This window comes from Panicum virgatum, chromosome 4K, assembly GCF_016808335.1.
Source record: "Panicum virgatum strain AP13 chromosome 4K, P.virgatum_v5, whole genome shotgun sequence".
NCBI classification, from domain to species: domain Eukaryota; kingdom Viridiplantae; phylum Streptophyta; class Magnoliopsida; order Poales; family Poaceae; genus Panicum; species Panicum virgatum.
The window spans coordinates 19602390-19610682 of NC_053139.1; the positions used below are offsets into that span (position 1 = coordinate 19602390).

The 8293-nt window shown below is 43.7% G+C and overlaps 1 non-coding gene across 1 annotated transcript; it reads left to right on the top strand.

Moving 5' to 3' along the window:
* Positions 1 to 5821: 5821 nt before the first annotated feature.
* Positions 5822 to 5928, top strand: LOC120705297. The gene has a single exon (XR_005687884.1). It is a non-coding gene; the product is annotated as a small nucleolar RNA R71 (small nucleolar RNA).
* The last annotated feature ends 2365 nt before the right edge of the window (positions 5929 to 8293 follow it).

The window sequence follows — 8293 nt, forward strand, 5'->3', positions numbered from 1 at the left end:
TTGTTGATGGAGGTGCAGCTGTGAATATAATGCCCTACGTGATGCTCCGCAAGTTGGGGAAGAGTCAGGATGATTTGACAAAAACTGATATGATGCTTAAAGATTTCGAAGGGGTCGTATCTCCTGCTTTGGGAGCATTATATGTTGATCTAACCATTAGCAGTAAGACTCTTCCTACCACTTTCTTCGTTATTAATGGCAAGGGTTCCTATAGTTTGTTGCTGGGTCGAGACTGGATTCATGCCAATTGTTGCATTTCATATATTATGCATCAATGTTTGATTCAATGGGTTGATGATGCTGTTGAAATAGTATCTGCCGATTCGTCGTTTAGTGTGGCATCGGCTGAAGCTCATATAGTGAGTTATGATCGCATGAATTGCCTTTCTGGTCAAGCGTGGGAAAAAGATTCCTTTTGGATGGCTGATTATGAAATCGCATCAATAAAAGTTGGAGATTCTTCAAACTAGTCTTGATCGGTGAGAGACATGGCCGATTATGACATCGGCCGGATTTTTTAGTTATAGCCAATACTAAGGAGTATTGCCTTTAGTGCAAAAAATATGTAAAGCCGATTGTGAGTTGTATACATCGGTTGTAACATGGCCGACATAATATGAGTCGCCCTTAGAGCAATAAAATATAAAGAAAATATGTCTTTGAGATTTGGTCAGACTGTTTGGAACTTCTGAAGATTACAGCACAAAGTGTTAGAAGAAGTTTTTACAGTAATCCTAGAGCCTCTTGGATTACTTTTATCGCGCACGGCGAATTTGGTCATCTTCTTGAATCACTTGGTTGTCACTCTCCGATGAACCAGGGATCAGCCGCAGACTCTTGTGAAGTTGGTATGCTTGGCGAGCATGTTGTTGTCTTTCTCCTTGAAGTCTGGCGATGGCTGATGGGATCTATGAGAGGTCATGATCCGCAGGGTCTATGGCCTGGTTTACTTTGCTGAGTTCCTGCAGAAGACGATCGCGCTTGGCTTCCAATTCAGCCTTGTTTCTTCGGATGGCAGCCTGAGTATCATTCAGAGATTTGATTTCGTCATAGGCTGACTCCACAAGGGCTTTTGATTTGTCCCTTTGATTGGCTATCTCTTCTTGTTGGAGGCGATTGGCAAGTTTCTTTTAAGCCCTGATAACTTGCACGCGATGGCTCTCGATGAAGGCCGCCGGAGTCAACGCTTCTTCAATTGATTTTGGAAGTTTGCCTTCCAAATCTTCTAAGATAGCACAAATCAGCTTAGCATCTTTGAGTAATTGGCCGATGTCTTGGTGCAGAAATTGAAGCATTTCCTGAAGCTTGGCCTTGACATTGTCAGATAGTACAGTTAACTCAGCCGATGTCTGTTCTTCTTCTTCTTCTTCTTCTTCTTCTTCTTCTTCTTCTTCTTCTTCTTCTTCTTCTTGAGGAGTAGCCCCAATCTGGAAAGAGAACATGTTGTTGTCGGGGGATTCCTGTGCCTGAAAGGGAAAACAATAAATCAGAATGGCCGATAAGAGCAATAGATGTTGTAAAATCGGCTAAGAAGGGATATGCTTACATGTTTTAGATTTATTTCATTGAAGTTAGAACCAGCAGGGACAAGCGACAATGATGAAGAAGCCGGGATCATAGTATTCGGCTGATCAGATGGTTCAGTTAGTGCTTGGTCGGCCAGCTGAAAAGTGATTGTCAGAAATTTACAAAATGTATTTATGAATAAGTACTGGAGTTATACCTGGATCAATGGGGAGTCTGCCCTGGATTTCTTGGGGGCTGAAGGTGAATGTTGCACCTGACAGAATCAAAGAAGGAAGATTGTTAGACTTATGGCCATAAAAGGATTTGGACACTTGCTGAATGAATCAATACCTGAACGATTGATTATGGGTGAGGAGGTGTACTCTGGGAGTCTTCTTCTTCTCCTCCAGATTGATCTTTAGGAGCATCTTAACAGCAAATTGAGAATATGTTCAGTATCCAGATGGGATAAAATTACAGGGAAATTCATAATGTTACCTTCTGAATGAGGAGAAGGGGGATTTGCCAGGATATCTGTCTGAGATGTTGGTGCTGCTGATGAAGATTGACCAGGAGACTTCTTCTTCTTGCGAGTTGTCACCTTGGTAATGGACAACTTGCGCTTTCTCCCAATAGCAACATCGGTGAGAGATGGAGCACCGTGGCCGATGTTAGGTTTATCGGCCGGCAAAGCATAACTGATTGGCTGACCGCTTCTACTGATGGTTGGAGGATTGGTGCCGTCGTCCTGTTAAGGTGATTGTCAGAAAATGTAGATAAAGGATGTCATGATTTAGTATAAAAAATAGGTTTGATTCGTACCTCATTGTTGGCTGCCTGATAATTCTCGTTCAAGGCAATGCAGTAGAGGTCAGCAGCTCTGCAGAAAAGGTGCTCTTGCCATTCGGACCACCATTGAGTGAAAGGAGTGGTGGCAAAAGGTGTGATTTACCAATCGGCCAGCAGTATTACATCAACATCAGGTTCCAAGTCCTTCAACCAATCATAGGAAAGGGCGTTGCTGATGGCTCCCCTGAATTGGACTTTGCCTGCAAAGAAAGAGAGGGGTGGCACTTGGCCAAATCCCAATTGCCTGGCCGCTACTGATGGGTTATAGATATCAAAGGTGGGAGCATCCTTGCCGAATGTGAAATTGGCGGCCAATATTCTTGGGGAGATTTATCTCCTTCATGCTCTTTGAGGCATATTCATCATCTTTCCAAGAATCAAGTTGAAACTTGAAAGGGTTCTCGAAGTTGTTATCATTATCGTAATATGCGAACCAGATGGTGGAATTTTCAGCAAACCCATGGTAGAAAACATTTGAAGAAATTAGTAATGCCAAGGATCTTGGGATCATTGGCAATCATTATAGCAGCTTCGCCGAAAGATGTGCATCGGCGAGTGATTGTATCCTCTTCTTCAGAAAATTCTTCCGAAGGGAATTTTATTTCTGGCAGGTCAACTACCATGGTCTTGTGCATATACATATGTAACCATAGCTGAATGAACCACCAGGGACCTCCATGATTGCTGATTGATTGATCCTTTCTGAGTCGAGCCGATACTTGGTGAAGCAAATGGTAAACTACTCCCAGAAGGTGTTTACCAAGAGGAACTAAATTTCCATCGGCCAAGGCTTCCACTAGCTTGAGATTATTGTTTGTTGGGCTGACAGTTTTGCCACAGAAGATGAACTTTTCGAGGCCACAAATTCAGAAAGGCAGTGTGTTCTTTGGCAGATACTGGTTCGGTATTCATGTTTTTGCCGATATATCCTTTCCATCCACCGATGTTCTTTGTTTCAATTTTGAAGAAAGCTTTTTCTAGAAGATGGAAGAGCCTATCGGGGGCATGGATATTTAAACTAGTGAGCATCATGACATCTAGCAGGGTGGGTGTCATTGGTCCATGGCCAAACATGAATGCATTGATGGCATCAGACCAGAAGAAAGAAGGTGATATGAGCATAGGCTCGTTTCTGATCATTTCAGATAGAGACAAATTCAGACATTAGCTAATGTCATATTGTTCCCAGTTGGTTCTCTGAACATTGGCTACTCTACGGAACCAGTTCCTCCATCCAGGAGTGACGCTCGGCCAAGATCTGAAGGCCTGAGACCAATTCAGATTCATGTTGGAGGATTTGAAAAGGATTCTGCTGGTCTCTAGATTGATTATGCTAGTAGGATCTGGGTTGCCCATAGGACCTAAGCAGACCATGCTGGATTGACTTTCCAAGGGAATGACTACATTACTCCTAAGATTTTGGAAAAAGAAAGGCAAAAATAAGAGATGCAAACAAGAAATCGGATGAGGGATGAAAAGTAAGAGCACAGATAAAGGGAGGGAATGTACCTCTGGGATCTAGGAGATGGATGCCATTGCTGAAGTGGGTGATCCTTGAGCTTAAATCTTCAAACCCTAGAAGAGTGCTTTGGTTGCGCAGGTGACGGCGGAGCCGGTGTGTTCTTGAACGAAAGAGGAGGCAGAGAGGTGCTACAGGAAAAGTGCCGACGGAGAGGAAGGCGGAGATATTTATAACCTTGGCTCGAAGGGCATAATGGGAATATGATACATTATCTATTTGGAGAACAGAGATTTCTTCGAGCACTGGCAATCATGATTGGAATTAATTTTGGAGCAACAAATAAATTACTCCGAAACTGGGGACTCCGTTTTTTGACATGAGTCAAGGAAGGTGATTTTTTTTGAAAGAAAGGTGGCCGATTTGGAGAAAACTAAAAGATGCACAGGGTCAGGGCCTGCCGATGGAGTCGCGGCCGATGGGCCAGAAGAATATTCCATGAAGATGCTAATCCGCGCAGGTTGATGATCGACCGATGAGGAGTTACCGATGAATCGGGAAGAGAAAAGGGAAGTCCAAACTCTACAAGGATTCTGATGATTCGGTTGTAATATTTTAGTATAGTTTTTAGAAAGTCTTTTGTATTTTAGTCAAGTAATGTTTGCCGTAATCGGCTAGGACTTGTTAGTCAAGACTATAAATATCAGTTGTATGAGACCGAAAAAAGTTGATACGCATCCAATACAACAATTCTTTACAAATTCCTTGCACTTTATTTTTTGGCGACTTCGCCAGTTTTCTTTTCTTTTCGATGAGTTCTTTCAAGTTGATCAAGGACGCCTCACATTCGAGCGACTTGGTTTGCTAGTGAGTTTTTGTTTTACCGAGTATATTCGAGCTTTAGCTACCGGGCATATCGCTGTGGCTTCGTTCAAATCTATTCAAAAGTTATCGAGTTTATCAAGTCTTTGATCTCAGGCACATCGTTGTTTTCTCGTCTAGATTTATTCATAATTTATCGATATCGGCTAGATTTGTAGGTTTTTTCTATGTTTTTTACCATTATCACATCTGTTGACGCTGGCTCCAAGGTCACACAGGGCGTGATCAAATTCATAATTGAAGATTGAGCAGCTGATCACTGGGGTTTCGGGATCTTCTCGTACTGTAGCTGCTAACTCGCCCCACGCACCTCTTCTTGGGCGTGTGAGCTTCTCTGCATAGCTGAGAGGTATCCTGCTAAGTGGCTCTTTCCATCTAGCATTTATGACATTGACGCTCTCTAGAGTTGATTCGGGTTGCCCCTGAATCTTCCCTAGTTTAGCAGCAGGTGTAGCAGCAACTAGCTGAGCCAATTGAGTTTCTAGCGCCTTGTTGAAACTCAGCTGGTTCTTCATAGCGGTGGAGAATCCGTCCATCTTGGCATGGATGGTCTCCATAGATTTGTCTATATCGGCCAACTTCTTCTGAAGGGACTCATTGATCTTCGCTTGGCCATAGACAAGATCTCTCAAGGTAGGCTGGTTAGGATTGAAAGAATTTGAACTTCCATTACCTCCTTGATAGTATGGGCATGGTTGATTCCACCCCTGACCTCCTTGTGGACGAAACCCATTGTTGCCGTTGAGAAATAAAGCTTCCTCTTGGGTTTCTGGGCAGTTGTCGCTCGAATGTCCAACATTCCCGCAGACCTCGCATGTCATGCGAGTTTCCAAGGCTTGAAGTGTTTGCAATTGAGCCTTATCTTGGGAATAATCCTCAAATTTCTTGAGAAGGAGATCAATCTTCATAGCGAGCATGTCGGCCTTCTTGACGGAGTGCATGCCTCGCTGGCGCGGTTGGAGGCGATCATCGCTCCAACCTTGGATGGAAACCATCTTCACGATCAATGATATAGCTCTTTCAATGGTCAGCGAGAAGAAGGCTCCACCCGCAGCGGCATCCACATGATCACGGGATGACTATGTCAACCTGTTCTAGAAGTTCTGTAGAATAAGCCAATTGTCCATTCTATGGTGCAGACATGCTAGAATGTACTCCTGGAGTCTCTCCCAAGCTTCAGGAATTGACACAATTGATGCCTGCTAGAAATTCAAAATCTGACCATGAAGAGCATTGGTTTTGCTTGTCGGGAAGGTCTTCGAGAGGAACGCCTTGGCACATTTGTCCCAAGTATCCACAGCAGTCTTGTTAGCATAAAACCATTGCTTCGCTCGCCCCAAGAGAGAGAATGGAAACAGACGGAGCCGGATTGCATCTTGCGATACACCCTTGATAACAAAAGTACTACAGAGCTCCAGGAACTGCTGGAGATGAGTGCTGGCATCCTTATTGGCCTTGCCGCAGAAAGGGCTGGTCTGCACCATCATAATAAGACCCGTCTTGATCTCGAGATTTTCCCCTCCGGTGTTAACCTCGGACCCAGTAGGGACTTGGTTAGCAGATGGAGTAGAGTAATCACGGAGTGTCTTCTGGGCCATAGCTTGAGAAGCTGATGATGATGCAATGACTGGTTTCGCTGCCGAGAGTGAGATTTGAGGAGGTACGATACGAAGTCGAACTCTTCTCAAAAGTGACTCTGGATTGGAATAACAGTTTTGCGGCAAGTCGACACCGGTCATACACTACCCTGTTTTCATATCAACAAAGACAAAAAAATAAAGCCAAGTTAGCCTGTTTAGTAAGCGAATACTAATTTCGATTTTTTTCATAACTTTGTCTATATACTTCAATTTGTGCCTTCTCCGGCAATGGCGCCAAAAATGCTTGTTGGTGCCTACCAACATCACCACCGAGAAAGCAGCGATGACGCCCGCAGATGCCAATTTTTGGGTGCCAATATTTCATGAACCACGAATGAATCCGCAAGCGCACGGAATACCACTGTAGCATTTTACCCGGGAGTATACCGATGTGTCATTTATATTTCCGCAGGGAAGGCGGTGAGTGAAGAGATATAGACTAGTTGATGAACTTTATGTAGATTGAATATTCTCATGCATGAACAGGGGTAAGATATATAACATGGTAGGAGGTAGTGTGACACACACACAAACTACCCTCTTGGATAAATAAATAAAAGAAAAGATAAAAATGTGGGTATAGTTGACATCCAGCAACTCTTAGCTAATCTAGACATCATGTCTACACTAGTAAGGGATACTCTAGTGTCCCGCGCGGAGCCCCCACCCTCCGAATGGATAGACATCACACTAGAGAAAACGTACGAATACTGGAGCAGTTGATAGAGCTCTAAGCACGATACGATAACCATCTCAAGCACAGGGCGATCATGCAATGCAAGCATTGAACAATAATGCAACCATATCAAGAAGCATATATCCGATAACTTAGAATATACTTCGAGCAGATATCAGTAACTATAGTCTAATTCTATAACAAACAACCGAATATTACAAGAGAGAGCTAGAGATGAACTCATACCAGACTCTCGAGCAGATTCGGTGACTCGAAGATTCCTAGACTTCTCCTAAACTCCACTAAGCCTAAAGACTAAGCAAGAGGTGAGTGAGGTGAGTATGGTGTGTGTGTGTGTGTGTGTGTGTGTGTGTGTGTGTGTGTGTGTGTCATAATCTATACCCCCCCTCCCCTTGTATATATAGCAGGGAGCCACTGGGTGAGACTCTCCAAACCGACCTAAGGGACTAACCAGGAGACGACAGGTGGCAAAGTTGAGGCAGTGGGGCCCACAGGCCAGGTCGGCCGACCTGGTAGGTCGGTCGGCCTGCTAGTGGCACCAACCACCCCCATCTTCTTCGAGCAGCCTGTCTTGGGCCTCTTTGTCTGGTTCATGTTGCCTTTGGCCTGTCTTGGCTTGTCTGAATTGGGTTCTTGCATCACTTTTGGTCCATCTGAGCCTGAATCGGTGCTCTAATAATTTCTGTGATTTTATGTCGGGCCAAAGTGTGCTTGTAATTTGCATATTAGCTCAAAAACACAACTTGCATTTCCTAAAGGTGAAGTGTGGTTTAGGGACTTTATTGGATAAAGTTGCGTGTAAGAAATATAAACTCTTATGATTTTCTGATCAAGTTGATACCTAGAAATGATCGTTAGTGAGCGTCAACAACATCCATCCTCCTAGAAGCATATTAGATTGGCTATAGAGTTTGCAGCAACATACTATTATCACAATGGCCGTTTTAGATCTGTTTCTAGCCACATCATCTAGGTTACACATTCGTAGGTTAGATCTTGTTATACACATGCAATCGGCTATTTTAATCTGATTTTGTCATTTTCCGCATCGGCTGAATTAGCCGACGCGCTCCTTTACTATGCACCTGCATTTAATATCTTTTTGCCATTTCATCTATCGGTAGAGTATGCTGATACGCTTGCGTGAGAGAAATTCAGAATCCCAGCCGATACGCTCTCCAATTTGACTTTTGTTTATCCCTTGTCAATTACAGGTCAACTTGATTGGCACGCTTGGTTGACTTTTCGGAGCTTGGCGAA